General features: G+C 44.8%; 1 protein-coding gene and 1 pseudogene across 3 annotated transcripts in view; one reads left to right on the plus strand and one right to left on the minus strand.

The window, feature by feature from the left end:
* Window positions 1–21,865, minus strand: part of CACNA1E (calcium voltage-gated channel subunit alpha1 E) — a 281,976-nt gene that overhangs the window by 253,459 nt on the left and 6,652 nt on the right. The gene's annotated exons all lie outside the window — the stretch shown is intronic.
* LOC118637608 lies at window positions 16,642–20,604 on the plus strand (annotated as a pseudogene).

The raw sequence follows: 21,865 nt of genomic DNA on the forward strand, positions 1-21,865 counted from the left end.
ATCTCTTTTCTCAGTTCTTAATTTCAGGTTTCCAGTCTCTGTCCTGGGCTGATGGACAGAGGGTAGACCACACATGGTCACCAAACAGCAAGAGGGCCAAACCCCCGTGCCCTTCCATGTAACAGTCATTAGTGTGCCACCCTGGCCGCGCACCTGGAGATCCACACTGGATTCCCGTCCACACCCACCCGGGGCAGGAGACACGCACCGTTTACAAGCCGAAAAATGAGGTGGAAGCCCCGCCTACTTCGTGTTGGCCCATTTCATGATCTCATCGCTTTGCTTATTACAATTTCTCTCACTACCCAACCTCATCTTAAAAAAAAAGATCAGACTGAAAAACCAAATCCCTTTCCTTTCTTAAAACAAAACAAAAATGTATCATGTGACTTCCAGCCTTAACATCAATTTTTTAACTTTGGTTTCCATGGTGGTGGGATGCAACCTGCCATCACCATGACAACAGCTGCCTCTGTTCAAATTCGCCCTCTGACAGGCAGTCCTGAACACACATACACACACCTCCCTCCTTCTCCCCCTCTCTTTTCTCTCTCCGGCTGTCAAGAAGATGATAATGCCATTACACCTACTCCTAAAGACTTACATCCTAATGAATGAAAGACCAGAGAAAGCAAGATGAGAAAACAGCAAAGAGGCAGGGACCCAAAGGCTTTCTGCTGGCCAGCGCCACCCGCTGCTCTCTGAGGGAGGTCAGTGGACTCAGTTACTCAAAATAAAAGATCTCGAGCATTATTACTCTTTGAATGTTGTCTTGAAGCTGCATTCAAACTTTCATTGCTTTTAGACCCAAGAATCCCCATTTTGCTCCCGTGTCCCTGCCCTCCATATAAAACAGCTGAAAAGAAGTTCACACTAGTACTACTCGGCTTAAACAAGAGAGAGGTCGCTTCCAGATTCGTCCGAGCCCAAGTGCAGAAGGCAGGGTGGGCAGCACCCCGCGCCTCGTCGTCTACCTCGGGTACGGTCGGCTGGGTAAGCCTGACACATTCACCTTTATGTGTCGGACTGAATCCTGGACTCAAACGCTGTCGTGTGATGCAGGAGACAGATGACTGACGGGTACAGAAAAGGGAAGAAAGCAAAGGGGACTGGCAGAGTCTTCTGGAAGAAAGCAAAACAGCGGTGGGAAATCACCTGTTCCAGAAACCAGCCTCTGTATTGACGACTCTGAGCTGGGGACCATTAAGACTTCTGGCAGCACCGCGCATGCTCGGGCTGGAAGAGTGTGGGCTGCCATCAGCAACCACCCCCAAGACTGCACCCTAGTTCGTACCCACACTCCCTTTGTGGGGCGTCAGACAGTACTCGGAAGGTACAAAGAAAATGAAAAGCCTTTTGTGAGAGTCCACAGACCATCCCCTAGAGAATTTTCGTCTTCCTCTGAAAATCCTGCAACGGTACCCCGGTGTTCAGGGTTACCCGCTGAGCCCCCAAGCCACGTGAGCAAACACGAGGGCACAACGGATACTCAGCTTGGAAAGGGAAGACCGGAGAGAGACCTCACAGCTGTTCTCAAATAGCTGAAGGGCTGGCTTGTAACAGGGAGGTTAGAGTTGCCGGAGTTATTCCGGAGGGTAAGACGCAGACCCCGGGGTGGAGGGCCCACCCCAAGGCAGACAGGGCAATGCACAGAAGTCTCCTGCTCCACAAGCAAATGGACGTGTTAAGTAGTAAACTGACTGTTGTACTAATGAGTGTTTACCAACCAGCCTCTCTAAGGGGACAGAGCCCTGATGTGTAGCGTTTGGCAGTGTCTGGAGTGTAAATACTCTCCATTTCAAGCCGCCGCCTTGACGTCAACGTGCAAGGGTTTGGGAAGAGGGACGCACGATGAACAGCCCAGAGCTGGGACTAGCCAGTGCCAGCCCAGCCCTTACTGGGAGCTCCGTGGCTCTGGGAGCCCATTACGGATACTGAGCAAGAAAGTCCTGTATTTGGTAGTAGTTGAGCTGGGTCACCCTCATATGCACACAGGTTAAGCAGTGCATAGGAAGCAAGGTCAGTGAGTCTAAAGTCACTGCTCAAGGGCCTCTGGGTTAGCATGACTCACTCTGTCCCTTAGCCTGAGGTTGTCCCCTGACCTAGACCTGAGTTCATGAAGTCAGCGGCATCACCCTTACCACAGAAGGCTGGTACCTGCGCAGCTGGGCGTGTGCCAGGAGCAGCCATGGTGAATGGTTTGTGGGTGCTGTGAACCATGAGAACCCATCACCCCATTCTCTCTGGCTGGATTCGGGAGTACCCGGGGGCTCCTGTTAGTTCACCACAGCCTGCAAGAGAACCGAGATGAAGCAGCCAGGACACGTGGCAAAAGCACACTCATTCAGTGGATCTCAGCCTTGGCTGCACACTCCAAGCACCTGGGAAGCTTCTAAAAATTAAGGATACAGGTGTCCCATCCCCGAAACTTCTGAATTAATTTGTCTCTGCTGCTACTGAGAGGGCATCAGCATCACCAGGACTCGAGGCCGACTGCAGCGTGCAGCCAGGGCACAGAACACTGCTTTCTATCTGGAGGCAACAGAAGCTAATGGTGTCGTCAACTCAGGTGACGCAAACAAGGAAACCAGAATCCCAGACACGAAGGAAGAACGGAAAGATGGCTTCGCGTCCGACTGACTATCCCAATATGAGAGCAGGGGAGGAGTAAGACCTTCCCAGAGCCAGGACTGGAAGCCTCTCTGGATTCTCAGCCTCATGCCCTGCAAGGCTTAGGAACCTATTATCAGAAGAACCAAATCAAACTCTTCTTGGCTCAAATTGAGAGCCCTAAAAGAAAGGGATCTTTTTATTTGAGTTTACTTCTAGCCCAGGACTACTCAACTGCTCCCAAGAGTATCTCTCAAGGTGGGATTTGGATGGTTTACCTTTCCTGGGGCTGCTGAAGAGGCCATCTTTGTATTGCCTGAGCATCATCTGCTGAGACGTGACCTTGGTTTCACCCTGGGCGGCAGCCTGTTGAGTGCAGAGCTATCACGTCGTAAAGTTCCCCAGAAACCCACAAGGGATTTTTTTTCTGGCAACATTTTTGGAAAATGAGAACATTATTGTTCTGAATCACTGTTTCTCATTTTCACTGGATCTGTGCTGGTTGGCTTCTCAAAGTCTTCTTTTCTTATTCATTCCTACTTTTTCTTTTTGATTTGTTTTATTTTTATTGAATTTATTGGGGTGACATTGGTTAATAAAATGTTATCAGTTTCAGGTGAACAATTCTATAACACATCATCTGTATATTGTGTTGTGTGTTCACCACCCCAAGTCAAGTCTCCTTCCATCACCATTTGTCCCCCATTTACTCTTCTACTTTCCTCGACTCCCCTTTCATGCTAGTAATCACCATACCATTGTCTGTGGTCTGTGGTGGTTTTTTTGTTTTGTTTTTGTTTTTTTTTTGTTTAGTCCCTTCATCTTTTTCACCCAGCCTCCCACCCCCACACCCCTCTGACAGCTGTCAGTCTGTTCTCTGTATCTATGAGTCTGTTAGTTTATTTGATTGATTAGATTCCACATATAAGTAACATCATATCGTATTTGCCTTTCTCTGACTAGCTTATGTCACTTAGCACGATAATCTCTCTAGGTCCATCTATGCTTTCACAAAAGCTAAGATTTCCTTCTATTTTATGGCCAAGTAGTATTCCATTGTGTAAACATACCGCAGTTTTTTCTCCATTCGTCTACTGATTGATAAACACTTGGGCTGCTTCCAGATCTTGGCTATTGTAAATAATGCTGCAATGAACATATGAGTGCATATGTTCTTTCGAATTAGTGCTTTAGGTTTCTTTGGATATATTCTCAGAAGTGGAGTCGCTGGGTCAGAAGGCAGTTCCATTTTTAATTTTTTTAGTTAACTCCCCACTGCCTTCCAGAGTGGCTACATCGACCTGTATCCCCACCAACAGTGCGCGAGGGTTCTCTTCCCCACATCTTTGTCAGCACTTGTTTGTTGATTTATTGACGACAGCTATTCTGGCAGGTGTGAGCTGGTATCTCATTGTGGTTTTAATTTGCATTTCTCTGATGATTAGTGACATTGAGTATCTTTCCATATGTCTATTAGCCATCTGTATGTCCTCTTTGGAGAAGTTCTATTAAGGCCCTTTGCCCATTTTTAATTGGATTATTTGTTTTCTTGGTGTTGAGTTGTATAAGTTCTCTATAAATTTTGGAAATTAACTCCTTATTAGATGTATCATTGGCAAATATGTTCTCCCATTCAGTGGGTTGTCTTTTCATTTTGTTGATGGTTTTCCAGAGTAAAAAGCTTTTTAGTTTGATGTAGTCCCATTTATTTTTTCTTTTGTTTCCTTTGCCTGAGGAGATATATCAGAAAAAAATATTGCTATGAGAAATGTCTGAGGACTTACTGCCTATGTTTTCTTCTGGGATTTTATGGTCTTGAGTCTAACACATAAGTCTTTAATCCATTTTGAGTTTATTCTTATGAATGGTGTAAGTAGGTGGCCTAATTTCTTTCTTTTTTTTTTTACATATCTGTCCAATATTCCAAACACCATATATTGACTAGACTGTCTTTATTCCTTTGTATGTTCTTGCCTCCTTTGTCAAATATTAATTGACCATAAAGGTGTGGATTTATTTCTGGGCTCTCTATTCTGTTCCATTGATGTATATGTCTGTTTTTATGCCAGTACTATGCTATCTTGACTACTATAGCCTTGTAGTATAGTTTGCTATCAGGTGACATAATTCCTCCAACTTTGTTCTTTCTCAAGATTGCTATGGCTATTCAGAGTCTTTGGTGGTTCCATATACATTTTTGAACTACTTATTCTAGTTCTGTGAAATACACCATTGGCATCTTGATAGGAATTATACTGAATTTCTTGATTGCTTTGGGTAGTGTGGACATTTTAATGATGTTAATTCTTCCTATCCATAAACACGGTATATATGCTTCCACTTATTTGTATCTTCTTCAATTTCTTTCTTCAGTATCCTATAATTTTCTGAGTACAGGTCTTTTATATCCTTGGTTAAATTTATTCCTAGGTATTTTATTTTTTAATGCAATTGTAAATGAGATTATTTTCTCAGTTTCCCCTAGATAGTTCATTATTGGTGTATAAAAATGCAACTGGCCCTGGCCGGTTTGGCTCAGCAGTTGGAGCGTCAGCCTGTGGATCAGAGAGTCCCGGGTTTGGTTCCCGCTAAGGGCATGTACCAAGAAAAAGCACAGCTGATTTATGGATATTTATTTTGTATCCTGCTACTTGACTGAATTCATTGATCAGTTTTGATAGTTTTTTGGTGGAATCTTTAGGGTTCTCTATGTAGAGTATCATGTCATCTGCAAATAATGACAATTTTACTCTTTCCTTTCCTTTTATTTCTTCATCTTATTTGATTGATTTGGCTAGGACTTTCAGTACTATGTTAAATAATAGTGGTGAAAGCAGCCTGGCCGGAGTGGCTCAGTTAGTTGAGCACTGTCCTGTACACTGAAAGGTTGATGGTTCGATTCCCAGTCATGGCACATACCTGGGTTGCGGGCTGAATCCCCAGTTGGGGCACATACAGAAGGCAACTGATCAATGTTTCTCCCTTACATCTATGTTTCTCTCTCTCCCTTCCTCTCTCTCTAAGCATATCCTCAGGTGAGGATTAAAAAAAAAAAAAAAAGAGTGATGAAAGTAGACATCCCTATCTTGTTCCCAGTCTTAAGGGAAATGCTATTAGTTGTTGCCCATTGCGTATGATGTTGGCTATGGGTTTGTCATATATGGCCTTTATGATGTTGAGACATATGTTTCCTCTATTCCCACTTTGCTGGGAGTTTTCATCATAAATGGGTGCTGGATTTTATCAAATGCTTTTTCTGCATCTATTGATATGATCATGTGATTCTCATCCTTCATTTTGTTTATGTAGTGTATCATGTTTATTAATTTGCAAATATTGTACCAACTTTGCATCCCCAGAATAAATTCCACTTAATCATAGTGTATAATCTTTTAAATGTACTGCTGGATTTAGTTTGCTGATATTTTGTTGAGGATTTTAGCACTGTGTTCATCAAGGATATTGGCCTATAATTTTCTTTCTTTGTAGTGTCTTCATCTGGTCTTGGAATTAGGATAATGCTGGTTTTGTAAAATGAGCTTGGAAGTCTTCCCTCCTCTTGAAGTTTTTTGAATAGTTTGAAGAGTGGTGTTAGTTTTTCTTTGAATGTTTAGTAAAATTCACCTGTGAAGCCATCTGGTTCAGGAATTTTGTTTGTGCGGAGTTTTTTTTATTACAGCTTTGATTTCATTAGTTGTAATCTGTCTATTCAAATTTTCTAATGCTTCCTGATTCAGTTTTGGAAGACTGTATGTTTCTAGGAATTTTTCCATTTTGTCCAGATTGTCCAATTTGTTGGCATATAGTTGTTTGTAGTATTTTCTTACTTTTTAAAAATCTTTTGTATTTCTTTGGTGTCAGTTGTTACTTCTCTTCTTCCACTTCTGATAATTATTTATTTAGGTCCTCTCTCTTCTTTTCTTGATGAGTTTGATTAATGGTTTGTGAAACTTGTTTATCTTTTCAAAGAACTAGCTCTTGGTTTCACTGACTTTTGTATTATTTTTTTAGATTCTATTTTGTTTATTTCTCCTCTGATCTTTATTATTTCCTTTCTTCTATTTACTCTGGGCTTTGTTTGTTGTTCTTTTTCTAGCTCCTTTGAAGGGAAAAGTAAGATTATTTGAGATTTTTCTCATGTCTTCAGATAGGCCTGTAATGCTATGAATTTTCCTCTTAGGACAGCTTTCATTGCATCCTGTAGATTTGGGGTTGTTGTGTTCTCATTTTCATTTCTTTCAAGGTATCCTTTGATTTCTTTCTTGATCTTATTGTTAACCCATTCGTTGTTCAGTAACATGTTATTTAGCTTCCATGTATCTTTATGTTTTCAGTTTTTTTCTTCTGATTGGTTTCTAGTTTCATACCATTATGGTCAGAGATAATGCTTGGTATGATTTCAATCTTCTTAAATTTACTAAGACTTGTTTTCTTTCCAAACATGTGGTCTATCCTAGGAAATGTTCCACGTGCACTTGAAAAGAATGTATATTCTGCTGCTTTGGGGTGACATTCATATTTTTTATTAAGTCTTTTCTTATCAATCATGATCCCTATATCAAGCCTCCTATGCCCCAACCCAAGAGAAACACCAACAATATATACTTGCTTACTAATCAAAGAATGAAAAAGCCCCAGAAGAGGATGAGGGGCTAAAAGAAAGGTGACTGAGCAGAGAAAGGGATACTGTGAGGAAAGAAAAGAGGAAACATGATAAAAGTAGTCCTGGACTTAAGAGTCTGGAGCTCTGGGTTCCAGTCTCTGCTTTGCTGTTTACTGAGAGACCTGTGGCCCGTCATTTAACCTCTCTGGCTTTCAGCTTTCTTACAGGTAAATGAAGGTTTGATTAGAGTTTCTCTTGGGTCCCTGTAACTCTAATATTCTATTATTCTGTGGTGCTAATAGGTAACATGATGGAAGGGAATTCAGGGAGAAAGAAGGCATGCCCATTATTACAATCGAGAGAAACCATTTTGGGTGGTGCTACTAATTAGGATATCCAACAATAACATTCAAAATGGAAATCCTGGCACACCTAGTAATACCTTTTAAGTATCTAAGTTAATGATGATATTTCTAAATTTTCAAGAACGGGAGCTCCATGACAAGCTGTACCGGCTAGAAACATCTCTAAGAGATAGTTAATGATAGCTTGGAATCTTCATAATGGTGGCCTGGGGGTGAACATAAGACTTTTTCCATAAACCTACTGCAAGCCTTTTCTACTCTCTATTTGGATGCTATATAAGTCTTTTCTGTGGTCATCTGCGCCCCCAACACCCATTTCCTGAACAAGCTGCGAAAACAGAAGCATTCAGTAAGGTGCAAGTTCAAGAAAAAGTCATTCGAGTTGCCTCCTCCATACACTAGAAGTGCCCTGGGAAACAGGGCTGAGGACAGACTTCTTTGAGAGCTGGAAAAAAAAAAAATTGACTTTATATGCTAATAATATTAAGAAAATATTTAAATTTTTTTTATCCTCACCTGAGGACATTTTTTTATATTTTGTTCAGATAGAGTGGCAGGGAGAGAGAGAGAGAAACATCGATGTGAAAGGGACACATCGAGCCCTGGCCGGTTTGGCTCAGTGGTTAGAGCGTCGGCCTGCGGTCCTGAGAGACCCGGGTTCGGTTCCCGCTAAGGGCATGTACCTCGGTTGCAGTTTGTCCCCGGCCCTGGTCGGTTGTGCGGGTGGCAGCCACTCGATGTGTTCCTTTCACATCGATGTTTCTCTCTCTCTCTTTTCCTCTCTCTCCCTCCCACTCTACCTGAACAAAAAATGGAAAAATGTCCTCCGGTGAGGATAAAAAAAAGAAAGGGACACATCGAGTGGCTGCCACCCACATGACCCAACCAGGGCCGGGGACAAACTGCAACCGAGGTACATGCCCTTAGCAGGAACCAAACCCGGGTCTCTCTGGACCGCAGGCCAACGCTCTAACCGCTGAGCCAAACCGGCCAGGGCAAGAAAATATTTAAAATTTTAATGAAAGGAGAAGGATGATGGACATTTCTAAATCAAAGGTCCTTTGTCAAGTGACAAAGAAAGTGTGACAGTGAAGTTTCTGGAGAAAGGAAGACAAAATAGCAAAGGGCCCCACTTTCCAATGACACCCAGCGAGACGTGTCAGGCCCATTTCAGAATGGCAATGATGATGGTAAGAGATTTTTGCTCTTCTCCCGTCGAGCAATCCTTTACTCCTCCGTGGTTTAGTCTCATGCGCAGTGGGTGCCACAGATACAGATAGGCAGGCAGTTTATAATGTCGCCCAAAAAGGGGAACAGCACCTGCTAGTCTTCTGGTCTGACCTGAGGCAGTGCAGCACAATGGGAAGAGTACAGCCAATGGAGTCTGTCAGACCACAGCTTCCTGTGACCTTGAGTTAATCATCAACAATATGAGAACACAGGGCTGGGTTAAATGCTCAATGTCTCTAAAGCACACTGTAGAGTGTCAGCCAAACAACAGGCATTCATTAAAGGTTAGTTCCTCTGTCCTCTCCAGGGATACATACTGAGGGATGGATGACTGTCCAGGCTTGGACCATGGACCCTACAGAATGTTGGTAAAGTGATATGGCAAAAAAACATGAAGGTAAGAGAAAAAGAGATGATACACCTTATCATTGTGCAGCACTGCTCCAAACCCTGCCTTTCACAGGGGAAATGTGGAAATCTGTGGGCCAGTTCTCATTTCCCCAAATTTATGCCTTCGCTTTGCTCGTTTGAGCCTGTCTACTGATGTTTGTGACAGAAATGAGCTGTCTTTCTGAGCCCGTACATTCAGGGTGGGCATCTGCCTGTTACTCCCTAGTCATCACCAGGGAAAGAAGTTACCCAGAGAAGATAGAACATTCTTATCCATAGAACTTTGTGGGAGGAAGGGCAGATGGTGATCTCAAAAATAAATAAATACATACATACACAACTATCTATGAGAAGGTAGCATCATTTTGCCAAAATGTCCAGATCCTCTGAATTTACATAGGCCCATGTTCCCCAGAACTGCCCTTTCCTCCTGTTACCACCCACCCCACCTCCAGACAAGCCCACACCCTTCAACTGCTCTTCGTATCAACAGACCAGAACACATGCATCCTTGAGCATCCATATGGTTCAGTCATTTCATCAACACAAATTCCAATGCAAATACAATCCAAAGTTAGCAGAAAGAAGAGGCAGTCACTTTCTTTTTTTTTTTTCTTTTTTTTTTTTTAGGCCCACTCCCTAATTTCTTTTGAGTCTGCTGCCTGGTCTCCAGAAACCAAGGGGCACACCCTACATCTCCATTCACATCCACATCATTATCCAGTTTCCTCAGGCAAAATGTCCTCTAGTGTCCTGGTCAGATGACCTTCACCAGGCTCATTAGGCAAGTGTCCAAGGGCTCCCAGACATGGAGAGCTCATGCCTCCCTGTCACCTCCCTCCAATCCTTTCGGAATCTTCCTCCACAGTTGATGGAGTCTGATCATGACTCTCTTGTCTGACGGAACAAAGAAGGAGGCACTGAATACCCACAAACCTACCGACAGGGAGTAGTCGCTAGGAGGCTGGCGACCCCTGAGAAGAAAACTGTCCCGAGGCCAAGCTGGAACCCTGGGAGGGGTCCGTCCACAGGCCACCAAAGGAGCCATCTGAAACCTCTGGCTACCACTGAGGCACCAATACAAACCAAACCGAGAAAGCTTGTTTCGGGTTGACGGTTTTGAATATCTGATCCATTCTTATCAAAAGGTTGTTGGAAAAATTCTACACCATTGTTGTGCCTGAAGATATTTTTTTCTGGGTTATAAATCCAATGTGTCCTTAGGAACGATATTGGTATAAAATTAGCAGTAGAAAAATACAAAGAAAGACAGGGTTTGATATAGATGTTCTAAAATTTATCTTAAAAAAAGGTAAACCCAGTAACTTTGAGAAGAAACATAAAACTCGTGGAAAGACCACCTCGCTGCAGTGGCTGAGAGCATGGGTTCCGACCCAGGCCTCCAGCCCCCACTTGCTGTGCACACAGACTAATGAGTTGACCTCTCCGGGCCTTGCTCCCCCACCTGTGAGCGACAGAAAACAGATGCATCTCCGTAGGATTAAATGCAATACCGCATGGGATGCACTAAGATCTAACACGTTTATAAAGGGCTTTTATACACATCAGCGGAGGCTACCTCACAACAGTCTTGGGAAAGTGACCTCCACCAAGGTCACACGGGAAGACTCTGAGGCTCACAGAAGTTACAAGACCAACCTAAGGACATGGCAGTGCTCGGGCTGGAGACTGGACAAGACTCGGGAGAAAGTGGATGGTATTGTGAGAAGGAAAAAACTTAGCTGCATGGGCTTAACGTTGACTCATCCAGGAACTAACCAGATACTAACAGCTAAGATTTATTCACAGTTTACTATGTGCCAGACATTGTTCTAACATTTCACATGTGTTCTCTCATCCGATCTGCACACCCTACTTCCATTTTGTTGGAGGAATCAGAGGCACAGCAAGGTTGAGAAGTTCCCCCCACGGCACACAGCGAGGAAGTACCACAATGTGAATCCAAAAGCCATGTTTTTAACTGCGATGCTCTAATGCTCCCAAACAGAGATGAGAGCAAATCCTAAAATCTAGGGCAAAACATTTATCCACTGGGCCCTGGGCAGGGTGCCATCGAATGTCCATTAAACTCATGAGAGTCTAGGTTTCAACGCTTCTATTGTCATGTAAAGAAATAAAATACTGTCTCAGTGAGTCTCTGCAAACAACACCTACAGTGGACTTTGGAGAGAGCAAGATGAAATAGTCGTTAAGGTGTGTATTGATTTCAGCAAAGCATGTGACAAGGATATCTCCCATAGTATTCTTACAGACAAAATAGAGAAATGTCAGCTGGCCCAGGCCCAGATCAGAACGTCTGAGGACAGCGAGACAGTCGATGAGCACTGCCCAGGGCACTGATGATGAGCAGAAGAAGGGCCCCCAATCCTAACCATATTTTTATCAGTTACTCGAATGAAGCCTACAGCCCAGGGAGCTCGGGGTGGAGAGCGCACCCCTTAAACGAGGGCCTAGGGCAATCGGTGCGTCATGGAAACCACACAAACTTCCGGCTCAGCCCACCAGGGTTGAAGTTCACTGGCAGCGACCTTGGGCAAGCGATGTAATCTTATCTAGCCTCAATTGTCTCATAATTAAAATGTGGATAACAGTGATCTCATTAGACTGGTTTGTCAAAATGCAGAGTCTGAAGCGTGGCAGACACTCAGTGTTAGTTCCCGGTCCCCACTCGAAAGAGATTTCTACGGGACGGACTGTCGGACCAAAAGCAAGAAGATACAATGTGCTTGAGATAAAAAAGTATCCTGAATATAGATTCAAAAATTAAACTGAATGAGAACAGACTGAGGTAAAACTAACTGTGTCATCGATTCATATGAAAAGAACCAGGGTTTTTAGCTGACTACAACCTCAGTCAAGTCAGAAATAGAATGCCATTTCTTAAAAAAAAAAAAAACTAAACTAAAAAAAAAATCTGAATTTAAACAAATGTGTTAAATGCCAATATGAATACTTACTGTTCTATGATCTGGTAATTTAAAAACTAATAGACAATACCCCTTCCCTTGCAGGGATTTTAAGCCAATACTAAAGCTACATGGTAAGTGTGACAATAAAGTAATAAACCAGGTGCCATACGGGAACCCAGGGGAGGAAGTTGGTCTTACTCTGCCGAGAGAAATCAAGGAAGGCTTCCTGGAGGAAATAACCTCTGAGTTTTAAAGGCCAGAAGTCAAGGTGAGAGAAGACATTCCAGACAGGAAGCAGCAAGTGCACAGGCCCAGAGGACAGCCCCCTGGAGAGAAGGGGGTTATGTGGCTGAGCAGGTGGTTGCCATGCGCAGAGTGGATCGTGGGAAGCCCTGTAGACCAGGCTGGGAAACCTTACCCAGTTACCAAGCAAAGAGATGAAAGAACCCAGACAGGAACTCGGGTTTTCTACCTCTGCTGTCCTGTGCTAAACCCACTAGCCATGTGTGGCCATTTAAATTTAAATTATTTAAAATGAAATAAAATTTAAAGTTTCATACTCAGTCACAACGGCCACACAGCAACTGCTCAAGAGCCATGTGTGGCCAGTGGCTACCGTACTGGATAGCACGGGTCAAAACATACCAACCATCACCGAAAGCTCTAGCCAACAGCCCTGTTCAGTGCCCCAGGACCATTAACGAACAAGAAGCAGGTTTAGTCTGTGTTGCTTCATAGAACAGAAGGAGGAGCAAACAAGAAGATGGAAGCCATACAGAGAATAGTTCAACTTTCTACACCTTAAGATTTTCAGTCAAAGAAGAGCACTCTGTCCCCGGAAGCTTGATGGCCACCTGTCAGGGTGACGTAGAGAGAGTTCCTGCGTTGACTTCATGCTCCTTGGCTAGAAGGTTCATGTGATATCGTGATGGTCTGGCTGGTGCACTAGCACAAACGTGTCTCCGTGTCTCCTTCATGTGCGGTCCCTGCCATGTTGGTACCTACAGGACAGGAGGACGTTGGGCTGGGAGTCACTATTCCTGTCTGCCCAACATCCCAATATACCCAAATGTGGGAATTTCCTAACATAGTCAGCATTTTAAAATTGTAATCCATGACCTCCTCCCCCGAAAAACAATGCAAAACTGTATGTGTATTTTTCAGGAAAGAGGAGTCCGTAGCATCGATCAGATTTCTATAGGATGTGTTGTCCTACTACAGAAAGCGAATAAACACCACACTGGAGTGACCTAATAGTTCCATTTCTCCAAAAGACTCATCTAGATGTCATCTAGATAGACGCTCGGGTCACTCCCTCGTCTAAACATCTACAGACCATCACCCTGCAACTGAACAGTTTCCAGTCAACTCATCCCCTGAGCTTGATGAAGGAGAAGGTGATGGGGGTATCAGGAGCATGGCAACAACCCAAAGCATAAAAGGTGGATAATCCAGTCAAGCTGGGGAAGGTATGTCAACCTTTTTCTGAGATACCTACTGGAAGCTCTCTTGGAAATCTTGGTGGTTCATTTTCAACATTAGCCTACAGAAACAGGCACGCCCAGTAGATGCAACACAGCTTACTAGCTGGAGAACTCACCCAGCAAACCTAAGGCCTGCTGAGTTACCCATCCATTCAAACAATGACGGCTCCAACCGCCACCGGCAATGTGACAACTGGGCCAGGATTCCTCTCCGGGTCCTGCGGGATTTCTAGAGCTGAAGAAAGGATGGCTTCTGGAACTAGGCAGAGAGAGTCCCCTGTTATCTGGTGTAGCTGGAGAAGAATGTGTTGGTCAATTTAACAAAAAAAAGTGCTGAAGGGCTACTTTGTGTCATCAACATGGGTTATAATTTGCGAAAGCTCTGTGAATTGCACACACCGCTCACACCTTGTTGAACATGATGCAGTGAATGCACTGGTGATATTCAGAACGCATTCGGCACTTTGCGGTGTCGGAGGCCATCGGCACACATCTCCTTTGTTATTACACCACAGATCTCCGGGTGACAAATAATAAGCAGTTCTGTATAACAAAATGCCAGATAGCAACAAACACTGTACTTTCTCACAGCCTGTGTTAGGTAACGCAGAACCTGGACGATCCTCGGCAAGACCATGAATTAGGGAAAAGCTTGTCTTACACAACCTCCAGCTTCCCATGAAACGACCCTGCAACCCCCTCCCAGCCAGCCAGTGCCCTCACTGCCTCCTGCCACCTCTTCTCCCCCAACTAGGGCCATGCCTGCACCCACAGGGCCCGGTCAGGGCAACACTGGGCACATAACAGGCACTTCATTAATGCCCGTTAGTAATGAATAGTAACTGGTTAATTAGATCACTCGACAACAGTTTACCGAATGTCCACCAAGGGCCAGCGTTGAGCTGGGTGCTGGAACTCAGTGGGGCATGTCCTATGCCAGTTCTCACAGGGGCCTGCTCTCAGTAACAGGGCCAGAAATAACAAGAGCTCACTGACATTGACAATGCCATCCATTAGCTTACCATGTCCCCTCACCCAAGATCATCTGTATTTTGAATGAAAAGTCTCAAAGCCTCAATTCTTGAACCCCAAAAACAAGTTTTTGTCTGCAGCAAGGCGTCAGGCTGGAAGATGAGAGAGGGTTAGGATGGGGCTCTCCCGGGTTGTTTGCGATCCTGGCCTTCTCTAAAGGCATTGCCAGGAGATCTCAAAACCATGGACAGTGGTGGCTCTCGAAGGCCACGTGTCACCTGGGAACCTGTGACGAGTGCACATTCTCAGGCCCTACTCTGTCCCACTGAATCAGAAATTCTGAGCGTGTGGTCCAGGGGTCTGTACTCTAACAAGTCCTTCTGAGATTCTGAGACACGCTGAAGTTTGACAATTAGTGGTGTGGACAGAACGGGCAGAGTGCACACAAATGACTTCAACACAAAGACACGAAAAGAGGAAGTATCCTGGGTGCTGATGGAACTCGTCTGCTCTACAGGGGTGAGGGGACATGCTTGTCCTCCTGCAGGATGGCCGGCACCACCCCCAGCTGGAGACTCTGGTCTGTCCTAGGAGTCGGGGTGCCGCCTGCTGAGCTTACCCCTGCAGTGCGGCTGGCTGGCTGCACCCAGCCTGAACCTGCAGTGCGTTCTCCTGGGGGCTAGGGTTGGAGACTCTGGTCTGTCCTAGGAGTCGGGGGCGCCGCCTGCTGAGCTTACCCCTGCACCCAGCCTGAACCTGCAGTACGTTCCCCCAGGAGACTAGGGTTGGAAACTCTGGTCTGTCCTAGGAGTCGGGGGCACCGCCTGCTGAGCTTACCCCTGCACCCAGCCTGAACCTGCAGTGCATTCTCCTGGGGGCTAGGGTTGGAGACTCCGGTCTGTCCTAGGAGTCGGGGGCGCCGCCTGCTGAGCTTACCCCTGCAGTGCAGCCTGCTGGCTGCACCCAGCCTGAACCTGCAGTGCGTTCTCCTGGGGGCTAGGGTTGGAGACTCTGGCAGAGACTGAGAGGTATGGCTCTAAAGAAGGGGCCACTTTCTCCCCATTGAGTGCCTCACTGTGCTGTCCCCAAGTAAGAGACACACCAGTCCCATCCTCCCAACCCGTCACCCTGCCCTACTGAGCTCACACTCTGTGGAAGGGTCTGTAGGTCGTGGCCAGTCTGGGCCCATTTTTCAGTCTTCCTTCGGAAGGCTCTGGAAGAAGACCAGGCAACTTCAGGGGGGGGTGGAGCAGCCGACAGGTAGAGGCAGACCTCAGGGAGCCTTGGACCTTTTGTGAATCTGCCCCCAGCTCAGAGCTGGAGGAAGCCAACCCTGGTCCACAGCTTGGCCCCTCCCACGCACACCCAGGCCCCGTAGATGCAGCCTCCAACAGTGAATCGTGTTGTAGATCCAGACAGGTAGCCCAAGACTGGTTACACCCAACGTCTGACATCGACCTGCACTGGAACCCCACCCAAGTGGACCCAGAACCAACCAACCGGTGGTAGGCTTCTAAACACACCACGGCTCTACTCAACTAGCCACACAAGCTGCACACTCAAAGGGGGATTCCGGCAGGCCCCAGACCCTGCTGGGAACAACTCTGCCTAGAGGGGCAGCCCCTGCTCAGCAACTCATAATGGTGATCAAAGCTTATCCTTATAGTCAGCCGGGCTGAGGGTTAACTCCACTCACAAACAGGCCAACAGCATTCAAGACGCAAGCTGCAACAGGAGGGCACACATAACCCACACAAGAAACATTCCTGGTGCATATAGGTCAAGTGAGCCCCACAAAACACCTACATCATGAAGCCATTATAAAAAGTCTGGGAGTCATAGTAGATCTACCTAACACACAGAGACAAACACAAAATGGCAGACAAAATGGGGAGACAAAAAAATAGGCCCCAAATAAAAGAACAAGAGAAATTCCCAGAAAAAGAACTAAATGAAACGGAAGCAACGGAGATACCAGATTCGAGATGAAAACAGTGGGTGTAAGAATGCTCAAGGACCTGAGGGGAAAATGGAGGGTCTCAGTGAGATCAGACACCATGATCAAGTGGAATGTATTCCAGGTGTGCAAGATTGGTACAATTTCCACAAACCAATAAACATGATGCACCACATAAACAAAATGAGGTAAAAAAAAAAAAAAAAAGTCACATGATCATATCAATAGATGCAGGAAAAGCATCTGATAAAATCCAGCACCCAATTATGATAACAACTCTAAGCAACGTGGGAATAGAGGAAATGTACCTCAATATAATAAAGGCCATTTATATCAAACCCACAGCCAACATCATACTTAATGTGCAACAATTAGAACTGTTTCCCTTATGCCCAGCTGGCGTGGCTCAGTGGACTAGGTGTTGTCCCATGGACCGATAGGTCCCAGTTTGATTCCCGGTCAGGGCACATGCCTGGGCTGTGGACTCAATCCCCAGTGGGGGGTATGCAGGAGGCAGCTGATCAATGTTTCTCCCTCACATCGATGTTTCTATTTCTCTCTCCCTCTTTCTCTAAAATATCAATAAAAACATATTTTTAAAAAGTGTTTCCCTAAGATAAAAACAAGAGAGGGATGTCCACTTTCACCACTTTTATTCAACATAGTACTGACAGTTCTAGCCACAGCATTCAGACAGGAAGAAGAAATAAAAGGCATACAAACTGGAAATTAAGAAGTACAAGTGTTATTATCTGCAGATGTGATTATATAGAAAACCCTAAAGACTCCACCAAAAAACTACTAGAACTGATCAATGAACTTAGTAAATAGTAGGATACAAAATCAATATTCAGAAATTGATGGCATTTTTATATACCAATAATAAACCAACAGAAAAAGAAACTAAGAAAACAATCCCACTTATAATTGCAACAACAACAAATAAGATACGTAGGAATAAATTTAACTAATGAGGTAAAAGACCTGTACTCAGAAAGTTATAGGGTACTGAAGAAAGAAACTGAGGAAAATACAAATAAGTGGAAGCATATACCGTGTTCATGGAGGAAGAATTAACACCATTTAAATGTCCAGACTACCCAAAGCAATCTATAGATTCAACACAATTCCTATTAAAATACCAATGGTATACCTCACAGAATCAGAACAAATATTTTAAAAACTTATATGGATCCACAAGAGAACCTGAATAGCCTCAACCATCTTGAGAAAGAAGAACAAAGTGGGAAGAATCATGCTACCTGATATCAAACTATACTACAAGGCCATAGTAATAAAGATAGGGTGGTACCGGCCTAAAAACAGACGTATAAATCAATGGAACAGAATAGAGAGTCCAAAAATAAACCCACACCTTTATTTGACAAAGGAGGCAAGATCATATAATGGAGTGACGAGGTCTAGTCAGTAAATGGTGATGGGAATATTGGACAGATAAGTGCAAAAGGACACTAGACCACCTTCTCACACCATATATAAGGATAAACTAAAAATGGATTAAAGACTTGAATGTAAGTTGTAAAACCATAAAAATGCTAGAAGAAAATATAGGCAGTAAAATATCAGACATTTCTCATAGCAATATTTTTTCTGATATATCTCCTCAGGCAAAGGAAACAACAGAAAAAATAAATAAGTGGGACTACATTGAACTAAAAAGCTTTTGAACAGCAAAGGAAACCAAAGATAACCCACTGAATGGGAGAACATATTCATCCATGATATATCTGATATGGGGTTAAATTCTAAAATGTACAGAGAACTATACAACTCAACACACACACAAAAAAAATATTCAATTAAAAATGGGCAAAGAACCCAAATAGACACTTCTCCAAAGAGGACATACAGATGGTTAATAGACGTATGAAAAGATGCTCAATGTCACTAATCATCAGAGAAATGCAAATTAAAACCACAATGAGATATCAGCTCACGCCTGCCAGAATGGTTACTGTCAATAAATTAACAAACAACAAGTGTTAGTGAAGACATGGAGAAAAGAAAACCCTCGTGCACTAATGGTAGGAATGCAGACTGGTGCAGCCACTCTGGAAAACAGTACAGTGTTTCCTCAAAAAATTAAAAATGGAACTGTCTTATGACCCAGTAATTCCACTTTTGAGTGTATATCAGAAGAAACCCAAAACACTAATTCAAATAAATATATGCACCTCTATGTTTACTGCAGCATTATTTACGATAGCCAAGATCTGGAATCAGCCCAAGCGCCCATTAGTAGATGGGTGGATAAAACACCATGGTGCATATAGGCACTGGAATACTACTCAGCCATAAAAAAGGAAATCTTACCCTTTGCAACAACATGGAGGGCATTATGCTAAGTGAAATAAGCCGGTCAGAAAAAGACAAGTACAATATGATTTCACTTATATGTGGAATCTAATGAACAAAATAAACTAACAAACAAAACAGAAACAGACTCATAGATATAGAGAACAGACTGACAGCTGTCAGAGGGGAGGGGTGTTGGGAGGCTGAGTGAAAAAGGTGAAGGAATAAGGCTAAATAAATAAATAAATAAATAAATAACAGACACAGACAATAGTAGGTGATTGCCAGAGGGAAAGAGGGTAGAGGGAGGTGGAAGAAGGCAAAGGGGGATAAATGGTGGCAGAATGAGACTTGACTTGGGGTGACGAGCATACAATAAAGTATGCAGGTGATGTATCACAGAGCTGTACACTTGAAACCTGTATGGCTTTATTAACCAATGTCACCCCAATAAACTCAATTTTAAAAACCGCCTGCTCTAAAGAAAAGGCACTGACAGAACAGTGGCTAAATTGTTCCCAACAGCCCACAGCTGGAAATTGCCAGGACATTAGTGAGTGACTGTTGAAAATCCATTTCATGCTTTTTGACTCTGACCAGCCCCATGAGACAATGATGTGGAAATCTAGAAAGAGGCACAAAAACTTTGAAAAACTTCAAGCCTCCTGCTAAGCCAAAGGCTGGGAAAGGCTAATGAGGATTAATTTCCTCCTGGGGCTGGTTTTCAAAACCTCCTCTCTGGGCCCAGAAGGCAATTCACAAAACCCTGAGCCTCAGCCACAGAAATGATACCAGCGCCTGATACCCGACAAGCCTTAGTTCCCTACGGTGACTCTAACCCTGTTACCCATGGCTCGGCCAAGTCCTTTCCAACCCTCTCTGAAAGGGGAGGGGGAAATAAAGGCACCCCACTCCTGGCTTAAGGACACAACCTTCCTGAAGACCGATGGATACATCTAAAAGAGGCTTTCCAGATTCCCCAGAAATGCAGAGAACTAAATGCAGCAGGACCACATGTAGAAAAAAAAACCTCAAAATTGTGCAGAGTTGCAACAACAATCCAAATCAACCACCCACAGGCAAAAACACCACACTGGGCACAGGCGCCAGGCAGGGCCCCTCCCTGAAGGCCCTCGTGTGGCTGTACTTCTGGGGTCTGTAGCTGGGGCTTGGCCTGGAGGTATAATCCCAAGCCCTGCCCATCTGCCTCCAGATGAACTACTTTAAAAATGGGTCTTTAAAAAAAAACTATTCAAGAAGGCTAAGAGTGGAACTGTTTAGTCCTACAAACTTGGAACTCAAAATACAATTTTAAAAAAGATGCTCCTGGTACGCAGGGCGGGGCATGCGGGGGAGTGCGGGGGCGCGTGCGCAGGGGTCGCGTGGAGGGATGAGGCGTAGCCGCGCAACCGCCAGGTGGGGTCTTGGTCCACGCGGTCCGTCCTGCTGCCACCGTGGGAGTGCAGGTGGAGACCATCCCCTGAGACGGGCACAGCATCCCGAGGCGCGGCCAGACCTGCGTGGGCACGACACCGGATGCTTTGATTCTTCCCGGGAGAGAAGCAAGCCCTGTAAGTTTATGCTAGGCAAGCAGGGGGTGACCCGAGGCTGGGAAGAAGGGGTTGCCCAGATGAGTGTGGGTCAGACAGCCAAACTGACTATCTCCCCAGACTATGCCTGTGGTGCCACTGGGCACCCGGGCATCATCCCACCAACCGCCACTCTGGTCTTTGATGTGCATTTCTAAAACCGGAATGACAGCAATGCCTAGTCCCTGTGCACCCTGTGCTTGGACGTGCCATGGGGAGGTCGGGCGCCCCAGCGAATCCCCACGGAGCTGTCCTGATGTTCCACTGCAGCTGTGTAAACATCTGCCCTGACTGAATGGGTTCCGTCACCCAGCTCTGCTCTTCCCCTCCTCCTCGTGTGTGGCCCTAAACCACGTGCCATAAACCTCAAGTTACTCTTTTTATTTTGTTTTCATTTGGGGAGGGGTGAAGGTCCAGTTTCAGTCTTTTGGATCTAAGTTTCCAATGAAGTATTAGTCAAGTGTTAACAGCACAAGTAATGAGTTAACTTTAGACCAGGAATTGGTGTGGGGGGTGGGTACAAAAATCTTTATTTTATTTTTTTGGATGAAATTTTTATCTATTGCTGCTGCGCTACAAAGCCATAGCAGATTTGAGGCGCTGTTGAGGGCCCAGTATGAGAGACTCTTTGGGTTGCATTAAGAGCCCTACCCAAAACTGAAGTGGGGAGGGAGCAGCCCGTGCCTCCACTGCCCCATCCCACTCTTCCCTTAAACCCTCTGCCTTTCAAAGCAAATTGTTTTTACTGTGATGTTGGACACTAAGGTAGCTGTCCCCGGGCCAGCAGGGACCTCTGAAGCCTTCTTCATGGCCTGCCCCCACCCCGGTACCCCAGCCTGTGGCTTTTTTCTAATGGATGGTCAAGACTTTTATAATGCCATGGGATCCAGGCTCCACTCCCTAAATGTTAAGAACTTGAATCGAAAGTTTAAATTGAAGGTTCTGTTTTGTAGACACTTAAAACCCTGTCAAAGCCCAGCCATCATGACAAATCCTTGGGTGTGGTGTTAAGAAAATGATGCCGGTCATCACAGCTTCGGCAACTCCAGTTTTTTCATGCTCACCTCCCCCTGCAGGTCTGTTTCCTGGCTTCCTCCCCCCTCTCACGCTTTGCTGTTCTGTGTAGTGACTTGGTGAGAGAAATGATTGCTGCCTAGCCCCTCCCTCCTGCACCACATATGAGTTTCAAGTTTGATTATTGCTTTATACTGGCTTTTCAAAAAAAACAAAGATGTTCCTGAGAAGTGCCCACTGCTCTGTCAGGCACAGGGCAGGGCTGTCTTAGGTAAGGGACATGTTTTCAAGTCATTCAGTGCTGTTCTGAATCTGGGCCATTATAGGTCAAGAGTTCACAGCCAAAGATTGGCCAAAGATTCAGGAAATGGAAAACTGGGTTAACATTCTTGGGGCACTCAGTGG

Source organism: Molossus molossus, unplaced genomic scaffold, assembly GCF_014108415.1.
Source record: "Molossus molossus isolate mMolMol1 unplaced genomic scaffold, mMolMol1.p scaffold_m16_p_20, whole genome shotgun sequence".
NCBI lineage: Eukaryota > Metazoa > Chordata > Mammalia > Chiroptera > Molossidae > Molossus > Molossus molossus.